At 46.7% G+C, this 21,430-nt stretch overlaps 1 pseudogene across 1 annotated transcript in view; it reads left to right on the top strand.

Moving 5' to 3' along the window:
• The first annotated feature begins 803 nt into the window (after positions 1–803).
• The window catches only part of LOC143939975 (serine/threonine-protein phosphatase PGAM5, mitochondrial-like), a 35,633-nt pseudogene continuing 15,006 nt past the window's right edge, over positions 804–21,430 (top strand). Inside the window, exons 1-3 of the transcript XR_013263775.1 lie at positions 804–958; positions 6,515–6,673; positions 10,630–10,784. The product of XR_013263775.1 is annotated as a serine/threonine-protein phosphatase PGAM5, mitochondrial-like (transcript). The remainder of the gene's footprint in view (positions 959–6,514; positions 6,674–10,629; positions 10,785–21,430) is intronic.

The raw sequence follows: 21,430 nt of genomic DNA on the forward strand, positions 1-21,430 counted from the left end.
TTTGTTTGGGTACAGAGTTGCATGACCACACAATTGTGTTGTATCGCAAAAAATGGCCTGGTCATTAAGGGAGAAATTCTTCTGGTCCTTAAGTGGTTAAGAAAACATACTTGAATATAATTTTTTAAACCGCAGTATAGTGTCACTATAAGGGTATTCCATAAAACATGGTCACATTCCCAAACCCTCAAACTGCCCCCCAATCAACTAAATGATGGGGGTCTTCTCCCTGTAGCATCCTCCTTTTGTTTAATTTAGCATGGCTATGCTTGGCTCCACCCATATAGCTGTGTCATCCATACACAAAGATCTATAAATTGTGAAGACTACAAGTCCCATTTTCCACCGAAGTAGAGGAAATCACAGATCTCAATAAAACTCAAGTACAGTGACATCACAACACTTGTAGTCCGTTGTTTACTTCCCCCAGCCACACTGAAGATCCATATCTCCATACAGACCTGAGGTTGAAGGTAAAACATGCATTGCTCTGCGGGCTTCAATGCAAAAATGTAAACAAATTAAATTTTTTTTAAAAATGGATGTGGGTGCATAATTCAATTTTCTCAATAAGTGAATTATGCCTTTAAGGTCAGAAATAGTAAGGCAACTAACTTTTCTGGCAGCAAGGACAGGCCCCCATCTTTTAGTCAAATTTCCCTTTAAGGCAGCCTTAGATATTTATAATTGGCCCTTCCAAAGCCTCATCCCCTCACCATCTAACACCTGCAGACAGACTCCGCCCGCAGTACCTTACTATATAAGGCTTTCAGACAGACATCTCTCAGTGTAGGTGGGTTTGTTGAGACGTTGCCATGTTTCTGCGCAGGGTTGCCTTGGCTGGTAGTGCAGCACTTTTTGCTGCAGCAGTTTTGAAACACAATGGGGAAGCCTCCAGTGTAAGTGCTGTGCAATGGCCACCAGCCTTTACCAGGAGTTGGGACCCCAACTGGGACCGGTGAGTTCTTCACATAGTAAATGTGACTTGTATCCGCAAGGATGCTGTTTTGAATCATCTCTTGTGGGATGAGCAACTCCCATCACCGCAGTTTGTTAGAGTTCTGTTTTCTCAGCTGACTGTAGAGTAGTATTATATTTGCTACTATTAATATAAAGTAGGGCTATGTGTGGACCCTTTATAGACTGCTTATTTTGAAACCTTGCCACCGTGGGCAAAGTAGACATTATCCGTTCAGTAAGCTTGGTTCACCCTTACATTTTGTGCTGTAATGTAAACTGCATATATGGAATGATAGCCTTTACAGAAGGGGATACATGATCTACGACAGTAAGGCTGGCCATACATTATACAATGACTTTCGGGGAGGGTTCACTCTGGGGCTGTTAGTGCCCCTCATTTTAATGGTGCTGTACTGCTGTTGTATTTGAGCAGTGATTTTTTTTTTTTTTGTGCTGCTTTTTTGGCCATTAGTGAGGCACTACTAACCCCCCCCCCCCCCCCAAAATAGGTTGTACTTGCCATTTTGCTGTGATTTGAAATTGCTGTACATTCATTCTAATGGACAGGGGTGTTTTGGGAGTGCTGTATAAAGCACTCCCAACCTGCTCCAGTATGAAAAGGCACACTGGCATGAATGAGGGGTTGTTTTCAGGTGCTTATTGTAGGCTATTTCTAGCGCTGAAGTGCCTGAAAGGGGTATTAGCTTTCCCAATCCCACTACATAGTTGAAGGTAAATCTAAATGAAATGGGGGGGGGGGGGGGGGGGGATGGGACATTGCCAATGCTTTGCTTCCACTACATTTTTCCTTGGGCTTCTTTGGATTTTAAGGTGACATGTACCCTTTGTACAATCCCCTTTAGCTTACTGCCAGCCATGTACTAAAAAGGGTCTGCCTAAATTTTCTATAAATTGCGTAGATCTTTAGATTTCTTTTTATTCCATGGTTTTAGTAAATGTACAACCAGTGGCACTTTAAAGCCTCATACACCCGCCTACTTCTCCTGGCACTCATGCGAGAGAACCCCCCCCCCCCCCCCCCCAGCGCCGGCAGAAAAAACACAGGGATGAAAGGGAGAAGTGGGAGGCGCCCCCCCACCATGCGTGATTGAGCCCAACGATCCAGGGTCTGTCATGTCTACGGACCCATACGGCCTGAGGTTTCGTTATTAATTGTGAGATGCACTCTTCTAGCCCATATACCGTATGTCATACGTTGCACGCTTATTTCATCACTCTTGTATGTCTACCCACCACGGTCTGTGGGTACACCAGCCCGGAGGGTTTGCTATCTGTCTGTTGTTCTATCATAGCATTTTGTTCATGGCATTTTTCATGTCATAGCTTGTTGGTTGTAGTATGTCTGTTAGCTAGGGTTCACATCCAGGGTCCGTCATGTATACGGGCTGAGGTTTCGTTTTTAATTGACTGTCGTCCCACAATCTTCTCGCTCGTATATCATACGTGCACGTTCATATACCTTTACTACTACCCACCACGGTCTGTGGGTACCTCAGCCCTGAGTGTTCGTTTTTAATTACCTGTCTTGGTGCTGCATGTTGCTCGGGCTCGCTCTCTACATACACTAGGGTTGTGTCGGCTTTAGGTTCACATTCACGCGCTGTTGGTCTGGTCACTTCTGCACCTACATCCTCATACTTGTCAGGTACGTAGGGGTATTGTTTTGTGTGTTGGCTGTCCTTTTTCGCTTGCTGTGTTTTCTCTGTTTAGGGCATGGGGTGGGTTGCGGAGGAGGCCGGTGCACATTCATCCCTCCACCATCGCATGGGGGTTCAGGGCTTGGTAGCACCCCATCTTTAGTGGTGGGACCATTCCAAACTCTTAGCTCAGTTTATCGCCGGGGTACTCCTTTCCTGGCCTCAGCTGGGGGGGGGTCAGTATTTAGGTGGTTATTCCCAAATCTGTTACAACCTCTTCCATCCACCAGTTCAGTGCAGGATTCTCCAACCCAGTTCATACGGTTTCTCTATGCGCTCTTATTTGTTAGTCAGGATGGTGGGGTTCATAGCCCATTAGACTTGCACTGAGGCTTCAGCTGCGGCTCCTGTTCTTCTCAGTGCACCTTCCGGTGATGTTGGAATTTTTAGTGGCTTGCAGTGCTGGGGGCAGTGTGGTCTCGGGTAATCAATCTGGCCAATGGTTCTTATCCAGATTTTTCAGTGGGCTTCTCACAAAGCTACAAACTGCTGTCAGTCTGTCCATTTTTTGCGGCTCACCCTCTCTAACCGTCAAGGGAGGGAAGTCGGAGATGTTCTCTTTGGCACAGCTACCAGTTACTGGCTGGGTTTTCGTGGCGTTTCAGACTTCCTGTCTCCTTCCCTTGGCAGTTCCCACTTGGTGCTCTAGGCAGTTTCTCTTACTGCTTACAGCTTCCCCCTTCATTGGAACAGATGGGTAAGTGAGGGGTTTGTGGTCCTATTTCTGTACCTTAGCCATGGTGTTGGGTAAAGTAAGCTGGCCTTCTCTGCATCATTCCTTGGGTCTGCGCTTTCTCCATCCTCTCACTACACACAGTTCGTTCTCACATCCAGGTTACTTGTCAAACCAGGCTGGAATCCTCACCCCTCTTCTGTTATTCATCTGGTTCCTGGGCAATTTTTTTGTAGGTCCCGCAGGGGGTCCTTTCTTTACATCAGGTTCATGGGGCGCTGGAGTTCCATGTTAGCAGCTACATCCGTAAACCCCCCCCCCCCCTTTTCTGTAGGCATTCGCATTTTTTGATCTAACGGTTGTTGCGGGTCTTCTTTGTAGCTTTCACATCACACCTACTTTGTGTCTTTTTTACCTCTTTTAGGCATACTGTCCAGCCAGGCCAAGGCACACCTCAGGCCTTGGTAGTTAGGGTCATCGTATTTCCAAATGAAGACTCTGACTACAAATCTATTAACCTTCTATGAGGAGGTGAATTGCCATCTAGCTAAAGGAAGGCCCATAGACATGGTATATCTGGATTTTGCAAAAGCATTTGTCAGGTTCCCCATAAAGGTTTACTGTACAAAATGAGGTCCGTTGTCATGGACCATAGGGTAAGTAAATGGATTGAAAACTGGTTACAAGGGTGAATTCAGAGGGTGGTAATAAATGGGGAGTACATGGCGTTGTGGGGGGGGGGGGGGGTGTCCCCAGGGTTCTGCGCTAGGACCAATCCTATTTATTTTGTTCATAAACGACCTGGCGGATCGGGTAAATGGCCAATCTCTGTATTTGGGGCCGATACTAGAAAGGGCAATAAAACTTTCCCATCCTGCAGAGAAGTTAATATAGCAAAATGCATTTTGGGTGGCAAAAATATGAATGCAATCTATACGCTGGGGGAAGCTAGGATGTGAAAAGGACCTGGGGGTCCTAGTAGCTTGCGGTGACTTGGCATTGCTGAGCCTAACAAAGCAAATAGAATATTGGCATGCATTTAAAAAGGGGATCAACTCCAGAGTTAAAACAATAATTCTCCTGCTGTTCAAGACTCTGGTCCGGCCACATCTAGAGTATGTTGTCCAGTCCTCAGGAAGGATGTACTGGAAATGGCGTGAGTACAAAGGGCAACTAGGCTAATAAAGGGTCTGGAGGATATTGGTTGTGAGCACTGAACTTATCCTCTCTGGAGAAGAGATGCTCGAGAGGGGGATATGATGTTCATTTACAAATACCGTACTGGTAACTCCACAATGGGGATAAAACTTTATTTATTTTTTTTTTTTTTTTTTTTTTTTTTTGCGGAAGGGAGTTTAACAAGACGTGGCTATTTCTTAATTGGAAGAAGAGGTTTAACCTTAAACTATGTAGCGGGTTCTTTACTGCAAGGATGTGGCATTCCCTTCCACAGGCGCTCTTAGCGGAGAGTGTTGATGGTTTCAAGAAACTATTAGATAAGCATCTGAACGACCAACAGGCATGGATATACCATGTAATACTGACCTATAATCAGACACATGGGTATGCCCCTCAACCCCCCCCCAACTTGCTTGCTATATAACTTGACCCTGTGTATATGTGATGAGTCTACACCTCTGATTGTATAGACTCGGAGCTTGAATAACATGGTTGTATGAATGGTCAGCAATTGCCTTCAGAGCTGGGGGCTCTCATCTTATAACAGGAGAATCTTCTTTTTTTTTTTTTTCTTTTTTGCAAGAAATCCCTCCCACTTCTGCCCCATGTACATACTGACCCCCATCATACCCTTCAGAAATGTTGTTTAATCACAATATGTATAGTGTATACTACCAAAAAAAGCTGTTTGTTGCATTGTACAGAGGTAATGAAGTTGAATGTACTACAAAAATATTTGCAGTGGTTGGCCTGAAGAAAAGTTGGCAAACCTAAGGCTCCCTTTAAATCTGCTTTGGATGTAGATGCCAGCATGGCAGGTAGGGGAGTCGGGAAGTGAAGCTTTTTGGCTTCAGACCATTTTTTGCTGCACCTTGTGAATGGTCCTGTAGTCTTCTGGGGGGGGAGGGGGGACTGACCTTGCAACTCGGCTGCAGCCAGGTACCCTACTCCCAAAAAGTGCAACATGGCAGTGGAGGGTGCAAACTAGCAGAATTTTCCCTTTTGGGTGGTGCTTTGCTTTAAGTGCCCTATTTTTATAAATGTTTTTACCAATAAATCCTCCATTAAGGATTGGTTCACCCTCTATACCAGTGATTCTAAACCAGGGTTCCTCCAGAGGTTGCTAGGGGTTCCTTCAGCATTGGGCGAATTCTGTCTCAGATAAGTTCCCATTTGTTTTAGCTATCTGTGAGGAGGTCATTCTTCCCACTGACCATCACACTAATGTATCATGAATTGCAGATTTCACATTTTAAGGGGTTCCCCGAGAGCACATAACTATTTCAAAGGTTCCTCTGTTGAAAAGGCTGCTCTATATCGTCATTATATGCAATAGCATGCCCTTTAATTGGCTTGTAAAGGCAATGCTTCTGTTCTACTAAATGTGCATTTTTCTCCAGTGGTGTGCTGGAAAAACTTTTAGTGCTTTTTCAGGGCTCTAACTTTGAGTCCACATCTGGTGTGCTCAGCTGTGAGGTACACTAGTAACTGGTGTAAAGCCACAGCAATCCACCCCAATCTGAACCACTACTTTTGTGAGACCAGATTGTAGCCGACCAATTGTCAGACTTCATTACGTCTGTCTGTCCATCCCAAATCTCTGGATGGATATTGGCTGACTGTTTTGGGGGTGGGAATCCTTTGGCCCCTTCTCTAACTCAGCCTTCAGGGACTCGCAGGTTCCAGAAGACTGCAGGAATGTTCACAAAGCATGACATGCATATGCACAATGGGAAACTGCCTATTAAGCTTCACTACCGGTTTTCCTTGCCCAAGATGCTAGCCCTTGTACCCAAAGCTGATTAGTGTCCTAATTAAGTCACCAGCTACAGCGCTTACAGCTGACTTTTTTTATTTATTTATTTTTTCTCTTATTTTGTGTGTGGGGGGGGGGGGGGGGGTGGTGGTGGTGGTGGTGGACTGGACCTCTTAAGCTGTGAATGAACTGACACTAACTTTTTTTTTATTTATTTTTTTTGTGTAGACGTGAACCAATGTCTCTAATCAATCTAAATGACCTAAAAGGAAATGAGGTTGACTTACAAAACCAACTAAAAAAAGTATAAAGCACAGGCCAGGCGTCACATCTTCCTTGTTCGCCATGGGCAGTACAATGTGAATGGTGAAACAGACTCTGAAAAAGGTCCTAACGCAACTTGGTAGGTGTTCTGACCCACTTGCATGTAATTTTTATGTCTTGCATTGATCTGAAGCATGCTGAAATTTAGTTGGTTTCTGGCCATTACAACTTGTTTCCTATGGTTTGGGTTTGGTTTCCCCCTATGTCCACTTCAAGGAAGGCTGACTTAGTCTGAGTTCACACTAACGTTCAATAAAATGCACTTTATGCTTGGTTTTAGGGCAAATTATCCTGCATTTTACAATGTGCTGCAGTGTGACCACATAGATACTCTTGTGTCTTGCTAACTTGACGTTTATGCATTTTAATGCAATGCAGATCAACACAGCATAGTGTGAACAGGACAGAAATAGAATGTATGCGTTGACCTGCATTTTACAAGCAAGCTAAAAAGCAGATCAACACAAATCAATGTGCATAAAATGGAAGGAATTGTACATCAATTTTACTGCAAGGTGGTTAAATCTGTACAGGAATGCCTCAATCTGGAATAGGACTAGGCAATGTGTACAGATGCTGCTGAAATGTGTAATGATGCCAATCAACCAAATAGTGCATTCCTTAAGAATATAATATATAATTTTTTTTTCTAGCTTGTATATAAAGGATTGTCTGAAATATTATACTTTAAAAAAAAAAGTCTCTGCAAGAGGTAAATGGCTTTACTGCCCTCAATTAGGCCATTTGCATTAGAGGCCAAGCCACTGATTGATGGCAATCAAAATTGCATGAAACTGCATCCTATCTGTTCAAGGCATTAAAAGACCTCTAACAAATCAATAAGTCCTCATTCATAGCAACCTATATAAGATCATACACTCATTAAGAGCCAACTTGTAACTGCCTGAGCTGAAACAGAAGAAACCAAAGCCAAGCTTATTCCATTATAAGGGAAGCTGCCCAAGCTCGTGTACAGGCAGAAGCTCAAGCTACCAAAGCTCATGCAGAAGTGTAGGTAGCCCAAGCCTGTGCCCAGGTAGAATGGGAAGTTGCTTAGGTAGAAGGGCATTCTGCCATATCCTTGAGTGGAGGCAGCAGTGTTGTTGCTCTTGGCACTAGCTACTGTAGATATCTCTGTAGATCACTATGTCTGCCAAGTTTTTCTCCACTTGAGAACTGCAATAAAATCTTACCTCCCTACATTGATAACCTTTCTGAACTGGGGAAGGAGTTTCATTTCTTCCTTTCAGAGGTGGGTACAACATTAAGTTTTGAGTGATTTTTTTCATATCTGCTTGGGCTTTCATCACTTGCCCAACTGTCTGCTGAATCCCACAGGTTTCCTATAAAACAGTCTGCGCTTGTGTCAATAGGGGTGCAAATCCATTCTCCCTTTGGCTGGTCTATATTTCAGGTCCTGACTGTAGGATGCAAGCTGAGATACTGGTTTGGGTTCCTTTGGCAAGCTCAGGGCTTGGTACCTTGACTGTAATGAGTGCTTCCTCCTTCTCTGATAGCCTTCATTAATTTAGAGTAAGTACAGAGGTTACTCAAGCCCTGGGCCTGACACTGTAGCACAATAGGATCCAGTGGCTGCACTCTGATCATCTGGTATACGAAGTTCTTGGTTGCGACTTTGCCTTCCATTCCACATTACAATTTGGTGCAGAATCCGCTCCAGCAGCTTGACATAGACTGATTGCTTCTCATCCTCCTTTTTGATGGGTGTGGTTATAGTAACTGTGCAGTCCTCAATTCCCCCATAGTTCTCTCAAAGCATTTCTAGACACACAGAAGTGGCACAGCTGGGCTTGTGTCTTTTTTCAGGTTCCGAATCACATCGCAGCTGGGGCTCACAGGCTTTCAATCACTGCTTTTTTTTTTTTTTTTTTTTTTTTTTTAACTTGGCTACCTCCCATTCTCCAACTGCCTGGATAGCGTGATCAAAGTATCAAAATCCTCTCCAGAGAAGAATCATAGCTTTCAACAGCCAGCCCCAGAACAGACTGGGTTGCCCTTGGGAGATTTTGATACAAAGTCCCCCCATGGCTGTAAAGAACTCTGGTCCAATCATGGCCAGGGGTGCTGAGGAGGGGGCTACTCCACTGCCTCTGCTTGACTGGAGCTTGTTGGGCACTCATCGAACTTTCAGTCTTGTCAGTCAACTGCACACTGATGTCTCTGAAATTCACTGAATTTCACTGTTTATGAAGTAAAACCAATGTGAAAACATGACAATGTGAAACATGAGTCCTGGAACTACAGTTCCCTGTATGCTTTGCTTCCTGCTATCCAGTCTGCTTGCAGGATGAGATAAGACTTTGTTGCCACTAGAGGGGAAATGGCTTCCCTGTAGCAATGTTGGTGTCTTCCAATTTGCAGGAATATATCCATATCGAGCTTCCTGCTACATGTGTTATGCATTGGCTTCGGGGGGGGGGGGGGGGGGGGGGACCAGAAGAATGGCATGTGAAGATGAATGAATGGGCCCCTTTAGGGTACTGAAGTTGACTAAGAAGTCTTCCGATCTAGAAGGTATGACTTGAGCAGCTTAAGGATGCAGTCCAGCTATGTATGGCAGGGCTTTTTGAGGTCATTCTGTTCTTCGACATTCAGTAAACTTTCCAAAATGCCTGTTCAGAAGTTTCTACCAAGGGATTTATGTAGTGTATCAAAAGGCTTATCGGGGGATGAGCACCACCAAAGGTTTACAAGTGGAAAGTGCTGCAAGTGAATGATCCTGATTGCCACTGCAATGAGTAACCAGTGGAGTGTTTGGTGCCTGAACTGCCTGCTGGTTTGTGTACAGTGACAAATCAAAGGATGATGGTGCGCTCTGGTAGCAGAGATTTCTATGTGCAACTCCCTTCCTAGCAGCTGGTGCCCTGTACCAGACCTGCATCAGAGCCCGTATGTCACAGGGAAGAATGTGAGGGGATCCTCAAAGTACAGGACTTCAGCCAAGTTTATCCTTAATAGTAGTACATGTCACCTGACAGTGGGATACAGGGTCTGTGGTATCACTTCAAAAGGGCTGCACCATGAAAAGTGTGTGTGTGCCGTTTAATGTTGCTGCAAAGTGACTGTTGTGCCATGAATGTGCTCTTCTGAGTTGGGAGACCTACCTTGCCTTCGCATGACTGCAGCTTCTTGCCTATTTAGGCATTGGCGAGTGCACCATTTTGTTTAAGGACTAATTGCTCTATGGGAGCACTGCAGGCAGATGCCAAGTGTAAAGCAAGAATATTGTCCCACTTTCTCCTATTGCCTTCCAGGATGGCACACCTGAGATGAGGGCCTCCCTACAGTAAACGCAATCCCTTGACAGCTTGTTAGAAGTGGGGACCCCCCCCCTCCCTTTTAACCTCCAGTATTGATTGCTTTTTCTCCTGAACACAGTAGCATGTTTTTGAATGACCTAAAGCACTAACATGTGGATGTGTTGTCACAGCAAGACTTGGCTTTTGGTTGGAAGGTCCTACAAGCTGTAGTCATAGCCTCAAGGTAGGCCTGTGTTTACTTGATTATCCTCTCAGGTGTGCCATCCTGGAAGGTGATAGGAGAAATCCTACATTAGACTTACCGGTAATGGTATTTATACGAATATTTCAGGACGGCAGGCTTAATTCCTGCCCTATGTGGAGGGAAAGGTGGTAAGTACATATGTAGAGTAATGCTCCTTGTGAACCAGTTCAGGATTACTTTATTACATATTGAGGATCATGGGGAAGGGTGGGGACTTATAAAAAGCTGTCAAGTGATTGTTTCCTGTAGGGAGGAGCCCTCATCTCTCAGGTGTGTCATCCTGGAAGATTTGTATAAATACTGAAGTAGGTTTTCGTGTGTGTGTTTCTAGAGGGAACCCCCAACCCCCCCCCCCCCCCCCCCCAGTCAGTCCCACAATGGAAATGTCTCAGGATCTGGGATTCCATGTACTGTGTATTCAACTTTTCTGTAAAAGATTTACTTGCCCAAATGGTATATGGCAATCCCCCCCCCCACCCCCCCTTTTTTTTCAGTGCCTGAACAGAATTTTATTCATACCCTAGGTCGTGAGCAGGCTAATTTAACTGGTCAGCGCCTTGCTAGTCTGGTTACACCTACAATGAGATGACCTACTCCACATTGCAAATGGCCAAAGAGACATCAGAAATAATTAGCCAGCATCTGGAGGGTATGTATCAACTGACTGGATTGGTATCCTTTCAAAAAACTGAGCATCTGAAAATTATTTGCTTTTGCCTATCTCCCACTTTCAGTCTTTTCTTCCATTTAATTCCCACTACACTTCTTCAGCCAGTGCTCCTCTCCTGATATCTGTCTGTATCTACCAGTTACTCCTAGTCTATCTTAGGAGGAACATTTTAAACAGTATTTCATGCCCTTAAATGGTCCTTGGATGTTGAGGCTTTACTGAAAGCTTATTACCCTGGATGTCTAAAAGTTCAGTGTGGAGTTTTTCATGTGCTTGGGTATTGACAAAGGCAGGGTCTCAGGGTTCACTTATTCCTAAATCAAAGTGTAGATTGCCTTATGTGCAGATCCTGGGCACTTGTCAAACCACCTTGCTTTTTTTGAAAAGTTTTGAACAATCCAATGGATAAGTGATCTCCTCCTAAAAGGTTTGTTGGGGGGGGGGGGGGGGGGGGGCGCGGACGACTGCACTAGCCATAATGTGTAACCAGGAATCTCAATATTGCCTAGACAAATTGCACATCTAGGAGGCATTTGGGTGGTGGGGCCACTGGGCTTGTGCGCTAATCGGTGTATAGCTTACAACTATGTTCATGTGTGGTGCAACAAAATGGTGATAAAGCTCCCAATCTCCTTTAGACCCCATACACACTTTTAGAGGGGTGTTTGTGTGTTTTTTTTTTTTTTTTTCCCCCCTCAGATTTGCCAAAATAAACAGTGCAAGGGCCTGCCTAATTGCACACAAATTGAAAACTCTTAAGCCTTGATATGTGTTGTAAAACTGAAGACCAAAAACCTGCAGAAAATCTAATATTGTGCATGGGGCTAAAAGCGGAGGTCCACCCTAAAGTGGACCTTCCGCTCATTAGGAACCCCCCCCCCCCAATTGCACCTTTCAGGGGGGAGGGAGTGCAGGGTATCTGCGGGTAAGTGTGTCATTATTTGAAAAGTCAGCAGCTGCAGTATTTGTAGCTGCTGGCTTTAAAAAAAAAAAACGGCGGACTCCCGCTTTAAGTGTCACTAACAGATAATGCTGATAAAATCTGCTGGAGCAGCACTAAATCTAACAATATGTGTATGAAGCCAAACATGTAAAGACAGATGGGGGGGGGGGGGGGGGGGGAGGGAGGAGGAGAGTGGATAAAAATAATGAATGGAAAATTTAATCTGATTTGCAGAACTTTATTTACTAAAATTGCAGCCCTTCTTCCAAAGTAAACTGTGTGTGTTTATTAAACTTGCAAACTGCAGTCCTTCCAAGATGAATGGTGAGTGACAGACCCCGGTGTCAAATCACAACACTTTTCATGCTGACCTATAGGACCATGTGGCTTAAGATTTTAGTCAGGGAGACTTGGGGACTACACTTCACATGCAGTATGCCCTTTTAGGCCTAAAACTGGAAGCTGTCCTTGATTATAGGCTAAGATGGTGCAAATCAAGAGAACGAGCTGGTTCACACAGGGGCGACTCAGATCCGAACTTCAGATCAGACAACATTTAAAAATCAGTCCCAGCATCCTCCGGGACTGTGACATGGTAAGGGGGCGGGGTCACCATGTGACATCAACTGGTGACCCCGCCCCTTGTCCCATAGAAGTCGCCGTGCACCGCGTCCCTGGCATTGCAGCCAGAGAGCGTTGAGTCAACATCTTCAGAAGAACGGAAGGCTACAGCGGCGACAGAAGCCCGGTTCACCGCTAGTAAAAGAGCTGGAAGAAGTGGTGGCCTGGCAAGAACCGAAGAGGGGGACGAGACCCCCGAAGTCGGAAGAAGAGGGCGGCGACTAAGAAAGGCCGGCTCCCTCCGCTAGTAAAAGAGCTAGCAAGGCACCCCCAATGTTGAGGGCACGTGGCCTGGTACGGCTCAGGAGGGGGGGCGGGCACTCGCTCGTCCCCACCCCCTTTCCTGGCCGGCCGGGTAGCGTGATCGGATAAGGGTCTGGTATGGATCTGGGGGACCCCACGCCGTTTTTTCGGCGTAGGGGGTTCCCCTTAGAATCCATACCAGACTAAAGGGCCTGGTATGCTCTCGGAGGGGGAACCCACGCCAAATTTTTCATAAATTTGCCGTGGAGTTCTCCCTTCAGAGCTCATTCTCTAGCCACGGCAAGTCGCCTGGCCTGGGGCAATTTAAAGTCGTGTTGTAAGTCGCCCCAGGTCATGTCTAAGTCGTGTTCAAGTCGTCCAAGTTGCCTCAGTCGTCCTGGAAGTCGTGTCGCCCCTGGCTCTTAGACAGGCTATTTTGGGGTCCAGGATCAGTGGTTACAGCTGTAATGCTTACCCACTGATGTATGGGTCCCCTCATTACAGATGACCTTTGTGGAAATGCCACATCCTCTGACACCTGGGCGGCACAGTGGTGTAGTGGTTATCACTCTCGCCTAGCAGTAAAAAGGGTTGCTGGTTTGAATCCCAACCACGACACTACCTGCTTTGAGTTTGTATGTTCCTCCCTGTGCTTGCGTGGGTTTCCTCCGGGTACTCTGGTTTCCTCCCACACTCCAAAGACATGCAGGTAGGTTAATTGGCTTCTGTCCAAAATTCGCCCTGATATATGAATGGGGACCTTGGATTGTGGGCTCCTTGAGGGTAGGGACCGATGTGAGTGTGCAATGTACAGGGATGGGGACAATTTTAGACACTTACTCAGGTTGGACTGGTGTCTTTAATTCAACCTTACTAACCATGTAACCAAGGCATAATTATTTCATAAAAAGCATTCTAGAGCAACAACAAAATACAAATTGCTCAATACCTCCAAAATGAGGATAAAGCATCTCTGTATCTGAAGCCTGATTCTAAGGCAGTCTTGACTAAATACCATGGTACATGATGCAAATGCCACAGTGCAGTCTCTTTAAGCCTCCTCCCACTCTCTGCCATTAGGAACTGGTGGTAACTCTGGATCCTATAGTGGCAAGCTCTCTCCAAATCAGGTGACTTACCCCTTCCTGCAGGCCACTAATTCTCACAACAGCTGTGCCCTCCATGCTGATGTCGCAGCTCAGTCTGACACCACAGCAAACACTCACTCATGACAAACAGCCCTCTCCATATTTGCCTCTGCTTCTGACATGACTGTCCTGAGCCCAGACTTTTTATGTATTCCTTTTTTCTTGATCATGCATCACGGGACACAGGAGCTTCATTACATAGTGGGTTATATAGGCTCCTCTGGTGATTGGACACTGGTTGACCCCAATTAAGGAGAATTCCTCCCCTATATAACCCCTCCCATATGGGAGGCACCTCAGTTTTTTTTTTTTTTTTTTTTTTTTTTTTTTTTTTCACCAGTGTCTATGGTGGTTGGTCACGTAAAACTTTAGCTCTGTGCGGGGGCCTAAGGGCTACAACAAACCAGATCCATACCTCGGGTCGATATTTGACTCCCAAGATGGTATGGTACCCGGGCCTCGTCAGCTGAAGAAACAAGGTTTGGCCTGTAAGTCCTCTCCTATTGGAAGACTGGGCTCTGGGAAAACCAGACTTGGTGTACTGTTTATACAGAGCACATGAGTTTCTGGCAGTCTTTTACATGGTCCAGGTAGGAGGCTCTTCCGAGAGCCCCAGATAAACCTGAAGGTTGGCTAACACTGCCCGCCGTGATGGGCGAAGGCTGGAATTTGTCTGTTTCAGCAATTCCTGCAGCGAGGACAGGTAAGGGAAGTAAAAAAAATATGAGTAGTTGTATGTCTTACCTGGTTTCCACCACTAGAGGGAGTAAGAGCAGCCTGATGCATACTTGCATGCCTTTCAGCACACACGCTCAGTGAAGCCTGGTTCTCCAGCTGTCTCACATCTCCACTGCAGTCCCTGCCACAACAAGGTAACACAGGGGTCCCACGTAGTCTGGGGGTCCCACGCAGCTTCAGTGGAGTTCTCCTCCCCCCCCCCCCTGGATCCCGCGGTCCTCCTGCACGCGCACCAGGCGCATTCCCGGCCTAATGGGGGGGGGGGGGGGGGGGGGAGTGTGGTTGTGTACTGTGCAGGCGGCAGATTTAAAAAGCCCAGAGCGTCAGTGGGCTGTAAGTGGAGACACAGGAGCTGTGGGCAGTAAGCATCCATGGGGAATGGATCCAGGCAAACTTTAGACACCTACTCAGCATCAGGTTGTGCAGTTTAAGCATATATTGATTTATTGTGAGACTTTAAAGCGGAGGGCTGTTTAACCACTTCAATACAGGGCACTTAAACACCTTCCCGCCCAGACCAATTTTGAGCTTTCAGCGCTGTCGCAATTGTCATTCAAAGTGCGTGGTCATGCTACACTGTACCCAAATGAAATTTTTATCATTTTTTTTTCCCCACAAATAGAGCTTTTTTTGGTGGTATTTGATCACCTCTGCGGTTTTTATTTTTTGCTAAACAAATAAAAAAAATACAAAAAATTTTGAAAAAAAAAATGTGTTTTTTTTTTTTTTTTTTGTTTCAGTTTTAAAACTTTGCAAATAAGTTTTCTCCTTCACTGATGGGGTTACACTGATGGGCAATGATAAGGCGGCACTGATAGCTGGCACAGATTGGCATGGGTGGGCATGGGTAGGCACTGATAGGCAGCACAGATGGGAAATGATTGGCATCCATTAGTACATTATAATACAATGCCGCCTATCAGTGCCAATCAATAATGCATGCCAATCAGTGATGCCCATTGTGGGCACTGATTGGCATCCATTGCGGCACTGACTGGAATCCCTGGTGGTCCAGGGTGGCATACCTTGTCCTTGGCATCCCTGGTGGTCTGGTGGCATCCCTGGTGGTCCAGTGCGGGCATCCTCGGGGGTGGGGGGGGGTCTGTGCTGATAATCGATCAGCACAGACCCCCCCCCCCCCCTGTCAGAGGAGCAGCCGATCGGCTCTCCTCTACTCACGTCTGACAGACGCGAGGTGAGGAAAAGCTGATCACCGGCTTTTCCTATTTACACTGTGATCAGCCGTGATTGGACACGGCTGATCACGTGGTAAAGAGTCTCCGTTGGAGACTTTACTGAGATCGTAGTTGCCGGGTGTCAGACTGACACCCCGCAACAACGATTGCCGCGATGCACGCCCCCGGGGGTGCGCAGCGGCTCATAATCCTGATCACGTCATATGACGTCCGGTCAGGATTATGCAACCACTTTGCCGCCGTCAATTTGCTATAGGGCGGGCGGCAAGTGGTTAAAATCAGCAGCTGCAAACACTGCAGCTGCTGACTTAATCAGCCCACTTACCTGTCCAGGAGCGCCCACGATGTCGGCCGCCCGAGGCCGACCCGTCCCTTGGCTCTCGGGTCCCGGCGCCGCCATTCCTTGTAAGGGAAACGGGCAGTGGAGCCTTACGGCTTCACTGCCCGTTTCCTACTGCGCATGCGCGAGTCACGCAGCGCTTTGTGAATGGGACTCGCTGTGTTCTGGAACACAGTTCCCAGAACACAGCGCGACCCATTATCCAGAAGACGCCACACGGAGGAGAGAAGAAAGATCTCCGCGGAAGAGGAAGATTAGGATTATGTGCCTAGCAACAGGCACTTCTGGTAAGTAAAAAAAAAAAACTTTTTTTTTTTTTTTTTTTTTCAGGGTGGCCCTCCACTTTAAGCACAACAGTGATTGCACTTGTACTAGTACCTCTGCTTTGTAGCTTTGGACGATGTCTCTTCATAAGAGGGTCTCAGGGGGAGGTAGCAAAGGCACTGGTAAATCACCGCCTAGGTCCAGGGGTTCTAAAAGTGCCTGTAAGTTACCATCCCCCCTGCAAGACTGGAGCCAGCCTCAAGACTAGTCAGTGCCCCTGTCAGGTATTTGCAGCCTCTCCTAATGTCCCAGCCCCAGTTTATGTCAATGAGGACTCCCTTAGGGCTACATTGGAGGGTTTTGAAGGGAGAATAATGAATTTTATTTCTGCTTCCCTGAAAGATAGCAGGAAAAGGGGTAGATCCCCCCCCCCCCCTCCCTCTGAAATTCCTCTCAGATGATTCTTCTGAAAATGAGAGATCCCTGTCTTGGGACAGGGATCATGAGCAGTCGGATGAATCAGAGGAAGAGGAGAGAGTCCCCTCCTCCCAGGCACTCAGAAAACAGGTGCAGTATTATTCTGAATTGGTGCATACCACATTCAGAATGCCTGCTGCTGAAGTTGCTACGTCCTCTGTTTCTTCCCTGGGAGTCAGGAAAGCCCTACACTGCCTATTCCTTCCCAATTCATCCCTTAATGGAAGAATTGTTGTATGAGGATTGGGGACATCCCGATGAACTGTTTGCTCCTCCTAAAAGGTTTTCTATGCATTATCCTCTGGAGGAAAGTTTCACCAAGAAGTGGGGGGTCCCATCTGTTGATGCGGCTGTTTCTTGCGTGAATAAAAACCTGACTTGTCTCTTGGATAATGTGCAGGTATTTAAAGTTCCAACAGCTGGAAACCTTATTAAAAGCCTCCTTTTCCATGGCTAGCGCTGTAGTGCAACCTACAGTCACAGCCGTGGGGTTGTCAGTTCCTCAAGGAACAGGTTAAGCAGATGGGCTCCTTCCCAGTGAGGAAGTAGAAAATTATGCAGAATTGCCTCATATTCTGTTTCATGATTGATGCGATTTTGGATTCTGTCCAACAAGCATCACGTTTGTCCCTCATGTTGGTACACATGCGAAGGGCCATATGGCTAAAGAATTGGGCAGCTGAGCTGTCATGCAAGAAGCATTTGATTGGGTTCCCGTTTAAAGGGGAACGTTTGTTTGGAGAAGAATTAGACAAATTCGTCCAAAAAATCTCAGGAGGTAAATCTATTCTCCTTCCAGTCAAAAGGAGCAAGCGTCCTTCATTTAGGCGTGCTCTCTCTCCCGGAGCATCAAGCTCTAAGCAGTGGCGATGGCCTTCTCAGCCGCCCTCTACAGGAAAGGCTCAGGGCCGAGCCCAGGGGTAGAAAGACTTGGGGGCGAAAGCCTACCAAGCAGAGCCCAAAGGCTTCCTTGTGAAGGGGCGCCCCCGCTCGGCCGAGTGGGGGGAAGGCTCCTGCAGTTTGCAGGAGCCTGGCGGGAAGAGATCCGGGACAAGTGGGTGATCTCTTCGGTATCTCTGGGCTACAGGCTAGAGTTTCAGGAGATTCCACCTTCACGTTTCCTAAGGTCAAGGATCCCCAGGGATCCAGTAAAGCAAAAACCGCTATTTCTGGCCTTGGATCACTTACTATCCCAGGTGGTGATGGTAGAAGTGGACCCAAAAGAACAGGGTTCAGGATTTTACTCGAATCTCTTCACCGTTCCGAAACCAAATGGAAGTGTCAGACCTATCCTAGATCTGAAGGATCTGAACTGGTTTTTACGCATCCAGTCCTTCCGAATGCAGTCAATCCACACTGTAGTCTCCTCCCTGCAAGGGGGAGAGTTTATGGCATCAATAGACATCAAAGATGCATATCTTCATGTGCCAATTTTTCCAGCACACCAAAAATTTCTAAGGTTCGCGGTAGAGCGGCGCCATTTTTCAATTTGTGGCCTTGCCGTTCAGGCTTGCTACGGCCCCTCGAGTCTTCACGAAGATTCTGGACCCTCTCTTGGCATACCTAAGAGCTCAGGGTATAGCCGTCATGGCTTATCTAGACTATTTACTTCTCATGGAGAAAACGGTAGCATTCTGAACCGCAACGTTGCTAGAACACCTGGAACGCCTAGGTTGGATTATAAACCTAGAAAATTCGTCCCTACAGCCTGCCACCAGGTTGGAATACCTGGGTATGATCATTGACACCGCTCAGGGCAAGGTGTTCAAGGCCAAAAGCCTTGGCCATTGGGGATCTGGTGCACCTAATTCTGGGCAGGAGATCATACCCCCCCCCCCCCCCCCCCATTCGATTATGCATGAGACTGTTAGGGAAAATGGTCGCCTCCTTCGAGGCCGTCCCATTTGCCCAGTTCCACTCAAGGCCTCTGCAAAGATGCATCCTTGCGGCTTGGAACAGGAAGCCCCCAATCCTTGGATCTTCCTATGCGTCTATCCCCAGGGACATGCAAGAGTCTCGTCTGGTGGTTGCAAACCAAGAATTTGCTGAAGGGGAAAACTTTTCTTCCTCTTCCATGGAAGATTATTACGACAGATGCCAGCCTGAAGGGCTGGGGAGCAGTGTTGGAGGAGACGTGCTCGCAGGGGAAATGGTCTGCAATTGAGAGGCTATTGCCCATAAATGTCTTGGAGATCCGGGCAGTTTATATGGCTCTCATAAAGTGGTCTTACAGACTACAAGGTCTCCCTGTTCAGTTTCAGTCCGACAATGCCACAGCAGTGGCTTATATCAATCACCAGGGCGGTACCAGGAGTCTGGTGGCCAAAAAAGAGGTGAATTGCATACTTGTCTAGGCAGAAAAGCATGTTCCATGTCTTTCTGCAGGCTTCATTCCAGGAGTGGAAAATTGGCAGGTGGATTTTCTGAGCCGCCAGCAGTTGTGCCCAGGAGAATGGGCTCTGCACCCCGATGTGTTTCGGAACATGTGTCACAGGTGGGGTACTCCAGACGTAGATCTGTTTGCATCCAGGTTCAATAGGAAACTGGACAATTTTGTGTCAAGGACAGATACACTTGCTCTGACAGTTCCCTGGGATCAGTACAATCTGATCTATGCCGCCCCGCTTCTGTCGCGGTTCCTGGGAAGGGTCAAGAGGGAGACAAAATCGGTCCCTTTGGTGGCCCCAGCGACTGTGGTACACAGAAATCATGAAGTTGGCAGTAGGCAGGCCATGGATCCTCCCTCTCCGGCCAGATCTGCCCTCACAGGGTCCAATTTACCATCCTGCTTTACGCAGTCAATTTGCCGGTTTGGCTGCTGAGACGCACATTCTGATAGACCGTGGCCTTTTTGGGGCCAGTCCTTTCTACTCTGGTCGATGCCAGAAAGCCGGCCTCAGGCTTATTTATTACAAAATCTGGAGGGCATATGTTTCCTGGTGTGAACTCAGGAAATGGCATCCTAGAAAGTATGTCATTAGCAGGATCTTGGCCTTTCTCCAGTCAGGCCTAGAAATGAAATTGGCCATAAGCACTATCAAGGTGCAGACTTCGGCCCTGTCAGTGTTTTTTCAGAAGCCACTTGTATCGCATTCCCTGGTGCGAGCTTTCATCCAGGGGGCCATGCGGTTAAGACCGCCAGTCAAACCTCCGGTATGCCCATGGGATCTGAATTTGGTTCTCTCGGCTTTGCAGGGGCAACCATTTGAACCTTTGCATCTGGCTTCATTAGTTCTCCTGACTAAAAAATTGGTCTTCTTGGTAGCCATATCCAAGGCTAGAAGACTATCAGAGCTTGCAGCTCTCTCCAGCAAGGAGCCGTATCTAATTATTCATAAGGACCGGGTGGTCATGCGTCCCAACAGATCCTTTCTACCTAAGGTGGTTTCGGGATTCCATTTGAATCAAGACTCAATCCTACCATCCTTTTTTCCGGACCCACAGTCCGCAGAAGAAGAATCTTTGCACACTTTGGCTGGGGTTAGAGTAATCAGTATATATCTTCAAGCAACTGCTCAGATAAGGAAAACTGATTGCTTGTTTGTTTTTGCCAGAAGGCTCAGGCGGTGTCAAAATCCATTCTCAAGGTGGATTAGCCAGGTTATTTCTCAGGCCTATAGTGTAAAGGCGAAGATTCCTCCTTTTCAAGTGAGAGCGCACTCAACGAGGGCTGTAAGTGCTTCTTGGGCAGTGCATCACCAGGCCTCCCTGGCTCAGATCTGTAAGGCTGCAACTTGGTCATCAGTCCACACATTCACCAGATTCTATCAGGTGGATGTCAGAGGGCAAGAGGATATCGCCTTCGGGCGCAGTGTACTGCAGGCTGCAGTTTAGGTCCTCCGGTCCCTGGTGGTCTATTATGATCTGTGTCTCCCTCCCCTCAATCTGAGCATTGCTTTGGGACATCCCACTATGTAATGAAGCTCCTGTGTCCCGTGATGTGTGATCAAGAAAATTGAATTTTTATATACAGCTTACCTATAAAATCCTTTTCGAGAGTAAATCACGGGACACAGGGCTCCCGCCCCTCTTGGGTTTTATGTGGTTTCTTATTGCTTTGCTACAAAACTGAGGTGCCTCCCATATGGGAGGGGTTATATAGGGGAGGAATTCTCCTTAATTGGGGTCAACCAGTGTCCAATCACCAGAGGTGCCTATATAACCCACTATGTAATGAAGCTCCTGTGTCCCGTGATGTACTCTCAAAAAAGGATTTTACAGGTAAGCTGTATATAAAAATCGAATTTTTTCATACAAAAGCAGTCTGTTACAAATTATATGAGATCATATCACAATAAAAGTTACTAACATATCTATCATATCTTCTACCTTGGTTAATCTTACTGCATTACATATATATTTCACCTTCTTACCCCCCCCCCCCTCTTCTTCCTACTACACCTTTAAGCTGATATTTTCTCAAATCGCCTTTCAGGACAACCCTGGAGAGAGTGTAGCTCCACCTTGTCATTAAGAAACACATGCCCACTTTAAAAACACCTCCTCTTCCTCCATGGCTTCAGTTATTCCATGGAGGAAGCATGTGCCTGAACCAGGGGAGAGCTACACTCTCTGTAGGGGAGTAAGGCTTACCTCAGGTACTGGTTGTTTCTTTTGACCCCCAGCAGCATCTCCAGTGGGAGAGGACTCCTGGA

The sequence above is a fragment of the Lithobates pipiens genome, unplaced genomic scaffold (genome assembly GCF_037356315.1).
Source record: "Lithobates pipiens isolate NorthernLeopardFrog02 unplaced genomic scaffold, aLitPip1_a1.2 Scaffold_3, whole genome shotgun sequence".
Classification (NCBI taxonomy): Eukaryota; Metazoa; Chordata; class Amphibia; order Anura; family Ranidae; genus Lithobates; species Lithobates pipiens.